Source organism: Pseudorca crassidens, chromosome 11 (assembly GCF_039906515.1).
Source record: "Pseudorca crassidens isolate mPseCra1 chromosome 11, mPseCra1.hap1, whole genome shotgun sequence".
Lineage (NCBI taxonomy): Eukaryota > Metazoa > Chordata > Mammalia > Artiodactyla > Delphinidae > Pseudorca > Pseudorca crassidens.
Genome location: NC_090306.1, coordinates 74,915,016 through 74,932,886, shown reverse-complemented (window position 1 = coordinate 74,932,886; position 17,871 = coordinate 74,915,016). Strand labels below are relative to the sequence as shown.

At 38.9% G+C, this 17,871-nt stretch overlaps 1 protein-coding gene across 4 annotated transcripts in view; it reads left to right on the top strand.

Annotated features, from left to right (window-relative positions):
• Positions 1–7,091, top strand: part of KITLG (KIT ligand) — a 95,108-nt gene extending 88,017 nt beyond the window's left edge. For all 4 annotated transcript variants that reach the window (XM_067697506.1, XM_067697508.1, XM_067697505.1 and 1 more), the window contains one exon: positions 2,721–7,091. The gene's annotated coding sequence lies outside the window, so the exon portion shown is untranslated. The remainder of the gene's footprint in view (positions 1–2,720) is intronic.
• Positions 7,092–17,871: the final 10,780 nt, after the last annotated feature.

The following is a 17,871-nucleotide window of genomic DNA, read 5'->3' as shown; positions in this document are numbered from 1 at the left end:
CAGAGCACAGGCTCTAGGCGTGTGGGCTTCAGTAGTTGTGGCACGCAGGCTCAGTAGTTGTGGCTTGTGGGCTCTAGAGCACAGGCTCAGTAGTTGTGGCACACGGGCTTAGTTGCTCCGCGGCCTGTGGGGTCTTCCCAGACCAAGGCTCGAACTCATGTTCCCTGCATTGGCAGGCAGATTCTTAACCCCTGGGCCACCAGGGAAACCCCTAGAAAGTAATTCTTATTATAATTAGGCTGGTGGAGAGATTCATAAAAGAAACACAACCTGGAAGTTTCCAGTAGATCTAAGACAGAAGAAAGTCGATCCTAGAATTGGAATAGGGATGAGGGCAAGTTATGCTGGGACATTTATTGCACAGGACTCAATAATGGTTGGTTACCAATGGCCAGATCTTTGACTCTTTACCACATATTTCCTAAGAATTTCTAGAATTTTGAAGGTTTTGGTTTGGAGCTCACTCTGTATAGATACATTGTGATGCAGAGGATTAGAAGGGATTAGACTTGGGTCTAATCTGCACCTTAATTAGCTGTAGGTTCCTGGATGAGTCAGTTGTCTTTTAACCCCTGATTCTTCAAATGTAATGGGAGGATAATAATACTCACCCTATTTATTTCGTGAGGTTGTTGCCAGAATCCATGGTATTATTATAGAAATGGTAGTTTCGTTCTATGGGAAACCATTTGTTGGTTTTTATGTTTGTTTTCTTTGCGAAATGATCCAAAGACATAATCAGAATAGATTTCCAATCTTGCTTCTCTACGCTTACGTTTAGAGTTTCAAGTTATTTGTAGCTTTTTCAAAAAATATATATATTTTTTGCTTTTTTGTGATTTCCTTCTGCTTTTCTAACCAAGTTTTATTTTTAAAATATCTGCTAAGTAATTTGCATTTCTGAAATTTGCTCTTAATGCCTGTTAATTTCTCCTCCAGTATTTAATTCTGCTTTCCTAAATACAGGTTTTCTATTTTTTAGAGTTCTCTCTTTGGTAAATTGTCATGTAATATGGTTTTTAGTATATTATTACATTTTATATATTTACATTTTCAATATATTACATTTAATGATTGCATACATTTCGTATATTACATTAGAGTAATATACATTTAGCATATTACTGGAAAAAAACACTGTACTTCTTATCACTCATACTATAAAGTTTTATATATAGCCTATGTAATGATCTCAAACATTTTAAAACCAGTGATCTCTGGTTCTGGGATTGATAAATAAGGACAAAATAGGAAAAGAGTAGGGAAGAAACTAAATGCAAAATACACATTTATTTAGGGGTTGTGATTGAAGATAGCATGCAAAGGCTGCCTATAATTAAAAAAGAAAAAAAGTTAAGGAAGTACAAATACTTCACCTGAAAGCTGAAAAATCTGAAAGCTGAGTCCAAAGCTCAGTGGTTTAACACCAGCACTGAAAAGCTAAAACAGAGTCTGGCTTTCATGCTTCAGCAAGTACAGTAAGCTGTGCTGAGGCCAAATGAACTTCCCCAGAGGCTTTGTCAGGAATGTGGTGCCAGGATTTCTATCTTTCTTCTTCTGGCTGACAGCACTGAAGGAGATCCTACTGCTGCTCTTTCCTCAGCTGGGAGAAGTGATTGCTAGAACCTGGCTAGGCAGTCAGGATACTGGCACTGATCTGTGGCTAGGAGGCTGTCATTTGTGGGTGGCCTCTGATCAGCCTCTCCGCCTGTCCCAGATATCTCTTGCATGCCACTCCATCAATCTCCACTTCTCCACTCTGAACACCGCCATTGTTCTTCAGACCCTCTCCCCTCACCACCTGTTTACAACCTCTTCAAAGGCTTGTTAGAGAAATTCAAGGCTACATAGATTGATAACACTCATCAGAAATGGAGATAATCTGTGCTGTGCTTGGGGGTATGAAAGCCACAGGGTATTCATTCATCCACTCTATGTTCAAGAAATATTTATTGAGTACAAGTGTCCCCCTCCAGTGCTATGCAAAAGTAGAGCATTCCAATGAAACCTGTCTTAAACCAAAATGGCCTAAAGCAAAGACGCAATCACCTTAGGATACATCTTGCTAATGCGATGCATAAAATAAATCTATGTAAAGCACAGATGCTCGTAGACACAATTCAAAGTTATGGTGGCTTTATGCTGAGAGGCTAAGTGTAGTTCCGGGGAAGAACTTGGCGGTGCCACTCTCACTGCTGGCGGTGCACACTGCCTCTGTAGGCTCACTGCAGAACAAACCCTGAATGCGACGGTCTCTTTTTGCCTTTTTTCATAAAAGCAAAAATCCTCTTTGGATTTCTTTCGTTTGTTGAAAACAGGTACTAAAGTAGGTGTTTTGTAAAAGCAAAGTGGTATAAAGGGAACTTTGAAAAGCAGGGGACACCCGTATCTATTTTGTACCAGGCACTGTTCTAGGTGTTGGAATACAGCAGTGAAAAAGATAAACAAAAGCTCTATGTTCCTCATGGGGCTTACATTCTAATGGGAAGAGACACTCAGTAAACAGTAAGAGCATTTCAGATTATGTAAAATGTTACTAGGGAGATCAGCAAGTGACTGATCACTGCATCTAGGAAACATTTGTCAAGTTATTTTAGGCTGTGTAAGTGAAGCATGCATTGTAAATCTATTACTCATTCAAAGCCACATGAATTCAGCTACTGAGAATGAAAAGAAGGTAGAAAGCAGATATGCTATAATCTCTCTTTTTTCTTCTCTAGGCGGGTAACAGTTCATGTTTGCTTCATAAATGAAGCAGCTTTAAACAAATTCCTATTCTGTCTGGAGTGACAGACCGCATCTTTATCTGTTCTTGCTACCCATGACTATGTGGATGATTCAGAAATTGGAACAAAGTGTTTTACTGTGAAACTGGCACTGAATTAATCATCTGTAAAGAAGAACTTGCACCTAGCAGGACTCTATTTTAAGGACCTGGGGGATTTGTGGTCTCAATTAGAACTTGCAGCTGATGTTGGGAGAGAAAGCACGTGTCCCAGGCTGCACGTACCGTTTTGCATGCCTCCAGAAACGTCTAATTGTTGAAAAACCACATAGCTTTATTTTACAGTTACAACCTGCAGTTCATAGTTATCTTGGTCTCTGCAAGTAGATTTCAGCCTGGATAGTGGGGGTCATCATTTTTATCAAAGGGATCTAGAAAAAATTCAAAAAACAAAAACTCCATAGCATCAGCCACTGTTCATTTAGAAAGCAGTGGGAAAAGAGGGTGGGGGTAGGGGCAGGTCAGCCTTCTAGCTGCTGATCAAGGAATGATATGGGTCTGAGCTTGGTCTCTTTCTGACACAGAGTGTGCTCAACCGTATCCCACTAGACGAACGGACATGGTTGTCTGACTTTAGTCATGCAGGGGAGCCAGTACTGAATTACACAACAGTGATGCCTTTGCAGAGGAGAGACTCCAAAAGAGTCATCACACGAAGAAGCTGTGGACACTGCCCAGCAGAACAGTCTGCCGAGGGGGGCATCTGGCACCCCTGGTGAAGTCAGCCTTTGCCCTTGACCACTATGGCGTGTACAAATTGTGCTTGCAAATTATATTACAAAATGTTTATATTCTAAAACTATCACAGAGTTATGTAAAGGGACTTAGGAGAAATCACTGAATGTATGGAGGCCGCATTTTCAATTTCTGCTGTGGGAGAGAGTAAATATAAATTATGATATTTAGTATCTACGGTTAGATAACCACACACATGCTAATATGGGTGTTGAAAACTAGGTGACTTGGCTTTTACAAGAATGCAGGGGATCAGGAAACTTTAGTTATTTATAGTATAATCACCATTATCTGTTTAAAGGATCCATTTATTTAAAATCAGGCACTCTGTATTCATTAAGGTTTATGAATTAAAAATAAAAAGAAAGCTTTATGTAGTTACGCATGTCAGTTTGCTATTAAAATATGCGACAGCGTTTTTGTCATATTGAGTGAACTTGGCAGGAATTCCCAAGATGGACATTGCATTTTTAAACCAGAACTTGTAAGACATTAAGTGAATTTCCCTTGCCAATTTTTTTTATTTCAAAGGACCATCTGACTAAGGTCAAGGAATGATTTCTTTTGGTTTATTTTGATGAAGATTCTTTTAATATATCACAAACGTACACATACAGGAATCCAAAGCTTTCCATTCTAACTTGATCCTTGTGATAACATCATTGCCATGTCTATCACCATCACATGACTGTTTTCAATGCAGTGATAGAGAAGGGCATGAAAAACTGCTATCTTTCCTTTGTTTTCAAAAGTCCAAGAACTTCTAGTAGAGCTGGATTTTAGCTTATGTTCAAAGCTAATTCAAATACAACTCTAGTAAGTGGCCCTTGCTCTTTTTTATACCAAAGAGCTCAGATGATTTCTACGATCCCTCCTCTAAAGTGCTGTGGTTCCTCAAACACTAGTCATGTCTCTAAGATACAACCCAGATGCTTTGGGAAGTTGCATTAATTTATTCAGTCCCTCAAATATCCCATGGTACAACCAATTATATATAATAAAACCAGAGATCAATTTAATGGCTGAAAGGACCTGTCTCAGTGTGTGATGTTGATTGTTTTGAAGAAAATAGACATAGATTAACATGAGTATGTGTGTAGGTCATGTGTCAATTGAGAAGATTGATACTTCTCAATCTAATAGTTTGTTTCAGCAATGGTTTCAGTTTTTGTAAGTATGTAAAAATGCTGCTTAATGAGCTTTAGAGTATAATAGATGTACTTTTGTTCTCAAAGCTGGTAGCTGGGTTTTAACACACAAGGACATGGTCCTAATTGATAGGGTTAAATAAACAAATTCAGCAAGTTATGAAATCTGGCACGGTAGGCAAGGGGAGATGTATTCTGCCTAATTAAATGTATTGGTTCATTGAGAGTTGTGTGGATTACCAATTTTTAAAACACTAAAATTCAGTAAAATACACGAACAATAGAAAAATGTTGAACATTACTTTGGTTGGTAGTTGCTTGGGAATGAACTCTCATATCTACTTGGAGATTAAAATATATATATACATATATGTCTTTGCTTTATTTTATCCAATATGTGTTCTGAACATCCTTTATAAATCATGGAAAACTCACAACTGACATCTTAAACTGTGAAATCACCTTTTAAACTGGTACCATGTATCTGATAGTTCTCTTTTGTAATGTTTCAAAATTGTCTTTTAAAATGGTTTCAGAAGTCTGCAGATGCTAAATTATACTTTAGAGTAAAGTATAATTAAGCTTTGTACCTCTGTGGTAGAACCCAAATCTATAGAGAAACTGGCACTGATAAACGGTGCCTGCCCTGTGATATCAAAGCGTTGCTTGATTTTGTATTATAATCTGATGTGCTTACCACACAGCCACTTTCTAATGAGTCAGAAACAAGTTATTTTTTTCAATACTTTAACAGAACAAGTACCCTATTCTCTTTGAAAAGGATTAACTATGTGAAAAATGACAATGTATGATAAAGTATGTTCACAATGAAATATCTGCTTTTAGTAAGAATTAAAGTACTCCGGAGAAACTTTGTGGCATATTTTGGTATTCTAATTCAAATGAAGTTTTAAATTAATAGAAAACTCCACGCAGAATTCATGGATATTTCTTAATGTTTTTCTGAAGCTAGGTTCTGGTTTCAAAATGTAATTCCAGTATGGGGCTTTTAGCCATTCCCAACCTATTCTAATTTAACTAAGAAATATATTTTTCAAGAAGGCAGTTGGACATAGTGGGATGGATGTTAGGAAAAATTGTCAGGAGCTTCCACTCTGCCATTAACAGGTATTGGTAAATCACTGCCCTTCTTTGGCTCTCAATTTTTATTTATCTATATGGTGAAGTCAAGTCATACCATAGGTATGAGAGAAACCTATTGATATGTGACTGACAAAGATGATAAAATAGAGCTGAAACTATCGCATATAAAATATCCAACTCTGATCTCTGTGAATAAGCAATTTGAACATAAAAAGCTATGGCTGTTCTTGTTTGTAATGTAAATAGGGTCCATTCGTAAAAGTGAAAATCAGTCTCCTGTAGGGTGAGTCGGATAACCACTTACACAAGAGATGGCTTTTTCCGTTGCTTAAATAAACATTTTTGGATCACCTCTGAAGAATGAAAACCAAGAGTACATTTTACCCAAGATGAGATGTGTGTAACATTTGGAAGTGTACCAAATCAAGCATTTAAATGCTCTCATTTTTCTTAAAAGCTAAGAGCAGAAAATGTAAGATGCTCATAAAGTTTTTAAGTGCAAAAAGATACTTTCGAATCCGTTTGGAGATGGGTAAACCATAAATTATATTTCAGGATTGGAAAGTGGGATAAGAATTTTAGAGAAAGCCAGCTTGTTTTGAAACAGTATTATTCTGAAATTGGCATTAAAATATAAACATTCAGATTGAAATTCCAACCAGTTCATTTGTGGTGTTTGATCACACAGTTTATGGTGTTGCTGGAAATGCCTTTGTAAAGATAAAATAATGGTACTTTCATTTCCTAACAAGATACTGTTTTAGAAATAATCCATATTAAAATGGATATTCTTGATCCTAAAATGTTTCTTAAGCATCGTACATGTATTTATAACCGCCGTCTCCAATTACATCTTATGTTGTTCTTTAAAATAAAATTGTTTAAACTAAAAAAACATAGTATTTTCAGTTACTTGATTTCTGAGCTATGACTCACTAAATAAAAATTTCCAATCAAAATACCCTATTCTCCTATATTCTAAGGATTAATGTGTGATTATAGTGTCCACTTGCCACTATTTTTTAAATCAATGGACTTAAAGTATTCAGACATTTAGATGGATGCACAGATATATTGCTAGTTCAGTCATAGATTGGAGTTTGCATATTGTAATGTAAATGTATGTCAACATTATTCTATAGTTTTATTATGACTGAAGTTAAATAAAAAAGGTTGTAAAATGTGATGTGTATGTACTGTATGTGTACTTTTTAAAATAGGTTTATGTCCTGACCCTTTTTTATACAGGTTTGAATTTGAAATTACATTATATATACACATACTTTATTGTTCTAAATAAAGAATTTTATGCACTCAAATTTGCCCTGTCATTATCTTAAAGTTATCACACATGTTCATAACATGGTTGAGCATTTAAGGTAAACTCAAAGTTTTCTATGGAAAACATCATTAATCTAGATTTTATTCTAATATGCACAAAAGGAGATAAATTATTTTATTCCAATAAATATGTATTGGTTAAGTAATCAAGGAAGATAGGTAAAGTAATCAAAGAAGGTAAAATTGAATTAATACACTGTTGGATCTCAAGGGGTTTCTAACTTAGTTGGGGAGAAGATAGGAAAACCACTGTCAACTGCATAAAGCCACAGTGAAGTAATTACCTAAGTGCAAAACTGCGGTCTAGTTAATGTACTTGGGGCACACAGGAAGAAGAAATAGATAGCCTAGGGATGATCATGGGGGAGTTGGTGTTTGGGCTAAGATTTACAAGGATGAGAAATTTTGATAAAGAAGGATAATTATGCCCAGCCTGAGCAGTGTTTTCCAAAGCAAGTAGTTTTAAAATTTCTCAATTTATCCCATCAAATCCAATCCTGAGCATACAGTGCATAAAGGGATACACAGTGAGATGAGACCAGAGCCTTGAATGCCACAGGAGGGCAGATTCTTCTTAGGGGCCATGCGAAGCCATTGCGTGCTTCTGAGAAGAGGGATGGAATGGCAAGATCATACACCATTATGGCTTATGTGGTTTAGGCAATAAGTAATCATCCTGCCTAGCCCCTGGTTGGTATTGGACTCCTGAGACCACATCCTCTAGATTTATGACATCACACTTATTCACCCACCATTTCTTTTCAGTTTCTTTGCTGATTTTTCCTCCTCTGCTCACGCTTTATATTACAGACTTCCATCAATATAAGCCTAGACGATAATAGCCTTGTAACTGATCGCACTCCTCCACTATTTAGCCCTTTTTCAATCAGTTCCTCATGTTAGAGTGAATAATATGGAGACAACTGATAATACTTTTCTCTGATTAAAACACTGAAATGGCTTCTCATTATTTTTCAGGACCAAACCCAAACTCAACATGGTTTATAAAGCCCTCCTCGACACATCTCATAATTTTTTTTGGGGGGGGGCAGGGGGTTGCTAATTGTTTGTTTTCCCCTTTAAGTTATAAACACATGAGGACTAGGACCGTGAAGACTTATATCATTGCATTCCCCCAATTTAATGCAATAATAAAGCATGGAATTGAAACAAAATTGAATCTGAATAGGTATTACCTATTGCAATGTTCAATAAGTTAAAAGTTATTTTCTAAAACTTTTTATCATGGACAATTTGAAATATATGCAAAAGTAGAGTAGTGTAATGAACTTCCATGTAACCATAACCTAGCTTCAATCTTATTTAAGTGCTGAATGATCTTATTTTATCTAAGTCACCTACTACACCACTTACCCACCACCCCTTTCATATTATTTTTAGGCTAATACCTACAAATATTTGATCTGTAAATATTTATATGTGTATCTCTAAATTATAAATTTTAGAACGTAATACCTTTGTCACACCTAAGAAAAATTATTCCTTAATATCAAAGACCCAATAAGTATTCATATTTTATCTCACATCATCATGCATTGCAATATTGTACTACAGCAGAGTATAAAATAAAGGTAAAATTCTCCCTCCAACATTAAAGTTCTTTCCTCCACAGGAAAACAGGTATTTCTTGTTAACCCTCAGAAAAACTATGTGTACATACATATTTATGTAATACTATCCTCTAACCTTACTTTTCCCATTTATTAGAAGAATGTGTAACACTTTGCATCAGCCCAAATAAACCTTTATCCACTACCATAGCCAGGAAATTATAGATGGACATTGAAATTGTACTATAATGTGTGCCTTTTGGAATTTCAGTCCATACTTAGCAAAATCCAATGTACTTTTAGAACTTTTTCTTCAAAATGAAAATGAGGCTGTCTTTTGAGGATATATCTGCCTCTTCAGCCCTCTCATTTGGTGGCTGTGTTTCCTCCATAACTGTCACTGGGTCTGGCAGTGGGTTCTCTGGTCCTCATTGCTGCTTCTGGGTCATCACTCCTTAATCCCTCCCAGATTTGAATCTCATGTTATCAGATTACATACCCACTGCTATTCACTGTTGCTTTCATGTACTAACTCTCAGGTTCTTCTCCTTCATTTCTTGATGGCATGAGCACCTACTTCACTGTCACTCATCTGTACTCCTGTCTTATTTCTTGGGATTTTGATACACATATAAATGATCCTTTTGGCTGCAGCTGCTGCTTCTTCCTTATCCCCCTCCTCCTCCTTTTCCTCCTTTGGAGACTTTTATGAATCCAGCTTTTCTATATTCTAATGAGTAAGGTTTATTTTAAGAACATCATTAGAGATCCTAGAAGGGAAGATGGCGGAAGAGTAAGACGCAGAGATCACCTTCCTCCCCACAGATACACCAGAAATACATCTACACGTGGAACAACTCCTACAGAACAACTACTGAACGCTGGCAGAAGACCTCAGACCTCCCAAAAGGCAAGAAACCCCCCCACGTACCTGGGTAGGGCAAAAGAAAAGAGAATAAACAGAGACAAAAGGATAGGGACGGGACCTGCACCAGTGGGAGGGAGCTGTGAAGGAGAAAAGGTTTCCACACACTAGGAAGGCCCTTCACTGGCGGAGACGGGAGTGGCGGAGGGGGAAAGCTTCAGAGCCACAGAGGAGAGCGCATTAACAGGGGTGCGGAGGGCAAAGCGGAGAGATTCCCGCACAGAGGATCGGTGCCGACCGGCACTCACCAGCCCGAGAGGCTTGTCTGCTCATCTGCCGGGGCGGGCGGGGTCTGGGAGCTGAGTCTCCGGCTTTGGTCAGATCGCAGGGAGAGGACTGGGGTTGGCTGCATGAACACAGCCTGAAGGGGGCTAGGGCGCCACAGCTAGCCGGGAGGGAGTCTGGGGAAAAGTCTGGACCTGCTGAAGAGGCAAGAGACTTTTTCTTCACTCTTTGTTTGCTGGTGCGAGGAGAGGGGATTAAGAGCGCTGCTTAAAGGAGCTTCAGAGACGGTCGCGAGCCGCGGCTAAAAGCGCGGACCCCAGAAACGGGCATGAGACGCTAAGGCTGCTGCTGCCGCCACCAAAAAGCCTGTGTGCGAGCACAGGTCACTATCCACACCCCCATTCCTGTGCAGCCGCCACTGCCAGGGTCCCGGGATCCAGGGACAACTTCCCCAGGAGAACGCACGGCGCGCCTCAGGCTAGTGCAACGACATGCCGGCGTCTGACGCCGCAGGCTCGCCCCGCACTCCATACCCCTCCCTCCCCCCGGCCTGAGCCCACGAAGCAGCTGCTCCTTTACCCCATCCTGTCTGAGCAAAGAACAGACGCCCTCAGGTGACCTACACGCAGAGGCAGGGCCAAATCCAAAGCTGAGCCCCAGAAGCTGTAAGAACAAAGAAGAGAAAGGGAAATCCCTCCCAGCAGCCTCAGGAGCAGCGGATTAAAGCTCCACAATCAACTTGATGTACCCTGCATCTGTGGAATACCTGAATAGACAACGAATCATCCCAAACTGAGGAGGTGGACTTGGAAAGCAAGGTTTATGATTTTTTCCCCTTTTCCTCTTTTTGTGAGTGTGTATGTGTATGCTTCTGTGTGAGATTTTGTCAGTATAGCTTTGCTTTCACCATTTGTCCTAGGGTTCTATCCGTCTGTTTTTTTTTTTTTTTTTTTCTGGTACGCGGGCCTCTCACTGTTGTGGCCTCTCCCGTTGCGGAACACAGGCTCTGGACGCGCAGGCTCAGCGGCCATGGCTCACGGACCTACCCGCTCCGTGGCATGTGGGATCTTCCCACACTGGGGCACGAACCCATGTCCCCTGCATCGGCAGGCGGACTCTCAACCACTGCGCCACCAGGGATGCCCCCATCCGTTTTTTTTTGTTTTGCTTTTTTCTTAATAATTATTTTTTATTTTAATAACTTTATTTTATTTTATCTTACTTTATTTTATTTTATCTTGTTTCTTTCTTTCCTTCCTTCCCTCCTTCCTTCCTCCCTCCCTCCCTCCTTTCTCTCTCTCTTTCTTTTCTTTTCTTTTCTTCCTTTCTTTCTACTTTTTCTCCCTTTTATTCTGAGCCGTGTGGATGAAAGGCTCTTGGTGCTGCAGCCAGGAGTCAGTGCTGTGCCTCTGAGGTGGGAGAGCCAACTTCAGGACACTGGTCCACAAGAGACCTCCCAGCTCCATATAATATCAAATGGCGAAAATCTCCCAGAGATCTCCATCTCAACACCAACACCCAGCTTCACTCAACGACCAGCAAGCTACAGTGCTGGACACCCTATGCCAAACAACTAGCAAGACAGGAACACAATCCCACCCATTAGCAGAGAGGCCGCCTAAAATCATAATAAGTCCACAGACACCCCAAAACACACCACCAGACGTGGACCTGCCCACCAGAAAGACAAGATCCAGCCTCAGCCACCAGAACATGGGCACTAGTCCCCTCCACAGGAAGCCTACACAACCCACTGAACCAACTTTAGCCACTGGGGACAGACACCAAAAACAATGGGAACTATGAACCTGCAGCCTGCAAAAAGGAGACCCCAAACACAGTAAGATAAGCAAAATGAGAAGACAGAAAAACACACAGCAGATGAAGGAGCAAGATAAAAACCCACCAGACCTAACAAATGAAGGAGAAATAGGCAATCTACCTGAAAAAGAATTCAGAATAATGATAGTAAAGATGATCCAAAATCTTGGAAATAGAATAGACAAAATGCAAGAAACATTTAACAAGGACCTAGCAGAACTAAAGATGAAACAAGCAACGATGAACAACACAATAAATGAAATTAAAAATACTCTAGATGGGATCAATAGCAGAATAACTGAGGCAGAAGAACGGATAAGTGACCTGGAAGATAAAATAGTGGAAATAACTACTGCAGAGCAGAATAAAGAAAAAAGAATGAAAAGAATTGAGGACAGTCTCAGAGACCTCTGGGACAACATTAAACGCACCAGCATTCGAATTATAGGGGTTCCAGAAGAAGAAGAGAAAAAGAAAGGGACTGAGAAAATATTTGAAGAGATTATAGTTGAAAACTTCCCTAATATGGGAAAGGAAATAGTTAATCAAGTCCAGGAAGCACAGAGAGTCCCATACAGGATAAATCCAAGGAGAAATACGCCAAGACACATATTAATCAAACTGTCAAAAATTAAATAAAAAGAAAACATATTAAAAGTACCAAGGGAAAAACAACAAATAACACACAAGGGAATCCCCATAAGGTTAACAGCTGATCTTTCAGCAGAAACTCTGCAAGCCAGAGGGAGTGGCAGGACATATTTAAAGTGATGAAGGAGAAAAACCTGCAACCAAGATTACTCTACCAGCAAGGATCTCATGCAGCTTTGATGAAGAAATTAAAACCTTTACAGACAAGCAAAGCTGAGAGGGTTCAGCACCACCAAACCAGCTTTACAACAAATGCTAAAGGAACTTCTCTAGGCAAGAAACAGAAGAGAAGGAAAAGACCTACAATAATGAACCCAAAACAATTAACAAAATGGGAATAAGAACATACATATCGATAATTACCTTAAATGTAAATGGACTAAATGCTCCCACCAAAAGACACAGATTGGCTGAATGAATACAAAAACAAGACCCATATATTTGCTGTCTACAAGAGACCCACTTCAGACCTAGAGACACATACAGACAGAAAGTGAGGGGATGGGAAAAGATATTCCATGCAAATGGAAACCAAAAGAAAGCTGGAGTAGCAATTCTCATATCAGACAAAATAGACTTTAAAATAAAGACTATTAGAAGAGACAAAGAAGGACACTACATAATGATCAAGGGATCCATCCAAGAAGAGGATATAACAATTGTAAATATTTATGCACCCAACATAGGAGCACCTCAATACATAAGGCAAATACTAACAGCCATAAAAGGGGAAATCGACAGTAACACATTCATAGTAGGGGACTTTAACACCCCACTTTCACCAATGGACAGATCATTCAAAATGAAAAGAAATAAGGAAACACAAGCTTTAAATGATACTTTAAACAAGATGGACTTAATTGATATTTATAGGACATTCCATCCGAAAACAACAGAATACACATTTTTCTCAAGTGCTTATGGAACATTCTCCAGGATAGATCATATCTTGGGTCACAAATCAAGCCTTGGTAAATTTAAGAAAATTGAAATTGTATCAAGTATCTTTTCTGACCACAACACTGAGACTAGATATTAATTACAGGAAAAGATCTGTAAAAAATACAAACACATGGAGGCTAAACAATACACTACTTAATAACAAAGTATTCACTGAAGAAATCAAAGAGGAAATAAAAAAATACCTAGAAACAAATAACAACGGACACACGATGACCCAAAACCTATGGGATGCAGCAAAAGCAGTTCTAAGAGGAAAGTTTACAGCAATACAAGCCCACCTTAAGAAACAGGAAACATCTCAAATGAACAACTTAACCTTGTACCTAAAGCAATTAGAGAAAGAACAAAAACACCCCAAAGTTAGCAGAAGGAAAGAAATCATGAAAATCAGATCAGAAATAAATGAAAAAGAAATGAAGAAAATGATAGCAAAGATCAATAAAAGTAAAAGCTGCTTCTTTGAGAAGATAAACAAAATTGATAAACCATTAGCCAGACTCATCATGAAAAAAAGGGAGAAGACTCAAATCAATAGAATTAGAAATGAAAAAGGAGAAGTAACAACTGACACTGTAGAAATACAAAAGATCATGAGTGATTACTACAAGCAACTCTATGCCAATAAAATGGACAACCTGGAAGAAATGGGCAAATTCTTAGAAATGCACAACCTGCCAAGACTGAATCAGGAAGAAATAGAAAATATGAACAGACCAATCATAAGCACTGAAATTGAAACTGTGATTAAAAATCTTCCAACAAACAAAAGCCCAGGACCAGATGGCTTCACAGGCGAATTCTATCAAACATTTAGAAAAGAGCTAACACCTATCCTTCTCAAACTCTTCCAAAATATAGCAGAGGGAGGAACACTCCCAAACTCATTCTACGAGGCCACCATCACCTTGATACCAAAACCAGACAAGGATGTCACAAAGAAAGAAAACTACAGGCCAGTATCACTGATGAACATAGATGCAAAAATCCTCAACAAAATACTAGCAAACAGAATGCAACAGCACATTAAACGGATCATACACCATGATCAAGTGGGGTTTATTCCAGGAATGCAAGGATCCTTCAATATATGCAAATCAATCAACGTGATACACCATATTAACAAATTGAAGGAGAAAAACCGTATGATCATCTCAATAGATGCAGAAAAAGCTTTTGACAAAATTCAACACCCATTTATGATAAAAACCCTGCAGAAGGTAGGCCTAGAGGGAACTTTCCTCAACATAATAAAGGCCATATATGACAAACCCACAGCCAACATCGTTCTCAATGGTGAAAAACTGAAAGCATTTCCACTAAGATCAGGAACAAAACAAGGTTTCCCACTCTCACCACTCTTATTCAACATAGTTTTGGAAGTTTTAGCCACAGCAGTCAGAGAAGAAAAGGAAATAAAAGGAATCCAAATCGGAAAAGTAGAAGTAAAGCTGTCACTGTTTGCAGATGACATGATACTATACACAGAGAATCCTAAAGATGCTACCAGAAAACTACTAGAGCTAATCAATGAATTTGGTAAAGTAGCAGGATACAAAATTAATGCACAGAAATCTCTGGCATTCCTATACACTAATGATGAAAAATCTGAAAGTGAAATCAAGAAAACACTCCCATTTACCACTGCAACAAAAAGAATAAAATATCTATGCATAAACCTACCTAAGGAGACAAAAGACCTGTATGCAGAAAATTATAAGATACTGATGAAAGAAATTAAAGATGATACAAATAGATGGAGAGATATACCATGTTCTTGGATTGGAAGAATCAACATTGTGAAAATGACTCTACCACCCAAAGCAATCTACAAATTCAATGCAATCCCTATCAAACTACCACTGGCATTTTTCACAGAACTAGAACAAAAAATCTCACAATTTGTATGGAAACACAAAAGACCCCGAATAGCCAAAGCAATCTTGAGAACGAAAAATGGAGCTGGAGGAATCAGGCTCCCTCACTTCAGACTATACTACAAAGCTACAGTAATCAAGACAGTATGGTACTGGCACAAAAACAGAAAGATAGATCAATGGAACAGGATAGAAAGCCCAGAGATAAACCCACGCACATATGGTCACCTTATCTTTGATAAAGGAGGCAGGAATGTACAGTGGAGAAAGGACAGCCTCTTCAATAAGTGGTGCTGGGAAAACTGGACAGGTACATGTAAAAGTATGAGATTAGATCACTCCCTAATACCATACACAAAAATAAGCTCAAAATGGATTAAAGACCTAAATGTAAGGCCAGAAACTATCAAACTCTTAGAGGAAAACATAGGCAGAACACGCTATGACATAAATCACAGCAAGATCCTTTTTGACCCACCTCCTAGAGAAATGGAAATAAAAACAAAAACAAACAAATGGGACCTAATGAAACTTCAAAGCTTTTGCACAGCAAGGGAAACCATAAACAAGGCCAAAAGACAACCCTCACAATGGGAGAAAATACTTGCAAATGAAGCAACTGACAAAGGATTAATCTCCAAAATTTATAAGCAGCTCATGCAGCTCAATAACAAAAAAACAAACAACCCAATCCAAAAATGGGCAGAAGACCTAAATAGACATTTCTCCAAAGAAGATATACAGACTGCCAACAAACACATGAAAGAATGCTCAACTTCATTAATCATTAGAGAAATGCAAATCAAAAGTACAATGAGATATCATCTCACACCAGTCAGAATGGCCATCATGAAGAAATCTCAAAACAATAAATGCTGGAGAGGGTGTGGAGAAAAGGGAACACTCTTGCACTGCTGGTGGGAATGTGAATTGGTACAGCCACTATGGAGAACAGTATGGAGGTTCCTTAAAAAACCACAAATAGAACTACCATATGACCCAGCAATCCCACTACTGGGCATATACCCTGAGAAAACCATAATTCAAAAAGAGTCATGTACCAAAATGTTCATTGCAGCTCTATTTACAGCCCAGAGACGGAAACAACCTAAGTGTCCATCATCGGATGAATGGATAAAGAAGATGTGGCACATGTACACAATGGAATATTACTCAGCCACAAAAAGAAACGAAATTGAGCTATTTGTAATGAGGTGGATGGAGCTAGAGTCTGTCATACAGAGTGAAGTAAGTCAGAAAGAGAAAGACAAATACCATATGCTAACACATATATATGGAATTTAAGGGAAAAAAATGTCATGAAGAACTTAGGGGTAAGTCAGGAATAAAGACACAGACCTACTAGAGAATGGACTTGGGGAAATGGGTAGGGGGAAGGGTAAGTGGTGACAAAGCGAAAGAGTGGTATGGACATATATACACTACCAAACGTAAAACAGATAGCTAGTGGGAAGCAGCCGCATAGCACAGGGAGATCAGCTCGGTGCTTTGTGACCACCTAGAGGGGTGGGATAGGGAGGGTAGGAGGGAGGGAGACACAAGAGGGAAGGGATATGGGAACATATGTATAACTGATTCACTTTGTTATAAAGCAAAAACTAACACACCATTGTAAAGCAACTATACTCCAATAAAGATGTAAAAAAAAAAAAAAAAGAAAGAAAGAAAATGATCCTTTCAACACCCTGTCCTTTCTGGTCCTTGAAATGTCTCTCTTAGTGAGCCAGTCCTCAACACCACCCTAGCCACTTAGTCTGATGCACCCTGTACGCTTTGTCACTTTCAATAACAGCAACTCATCCATATCTCAATTCCATGCACCCTATTTCTTGCCACCACTTTGTATCTTTCTAGTTTACTCCCTCATGGATTCAATTCCAACGATCCTTTGATCCACAAGGCCTGTCAATCTATTGATTCTACCATTATCCACTAACTGTCAACCTTTGATATCCCCTCTCCTCTCCTAATGCAGGTGAAAATTCATATCCAGCATTAGAATCATTGTCTTGCTTACAGCTTCTTCTCCCTTGACCCCCCTCACTTCCTAATATGTGCTTGGTAAATGATGCCCCTGCTCAAATCCAGTTCTCCACCCACTCTTTGTCTATATTGTGTGGCTAAACATAGCTGCAGTACAGTATACCATCATGCCTACTGGTTTCTCTATAAATTCCTTCCCGTGAACTTCAGGTGGGTCCTAATGCTACTCAATAATTATATTTCCCTAGTCTATTTCCATTCTCATAGCTATTTCATATTATTTTCTCTCCCAAACCACCCACCTCATTCCCCATTCTCACTGTTAGCAATCCCGATTGCTATTCACCTTGAAAAGTGAAAAAAATTAAAGGAACTTCCAAAGACTCCTAGCACCTGGAGGCTGATTTTCTGTGAATCTGGAGAAGCTTAAATGCTTGGTCCTCACTTACATAGATCTTTTATAAGTCATAGCAGGGGCCCTAGCAATATATTCACATAGAAATATATTTTTGTAAAATTTACAGTCATTGCATTTATCTTTTAGGTATTAGTAGATGTTCTGTGTGGCAAATGGCTTCCAGCAACTGTCCCACTGACCACTGTGCCAATTCACTAGGGCATCATGACCCAAAGGTGTGTGGTCAGAGGCTGTGTCATGATGTCCTGGCGAATGTGTCCTATGGACCTGGCCCCAGAAGTATGTGGGTGAAGGAGGAGAAACAAG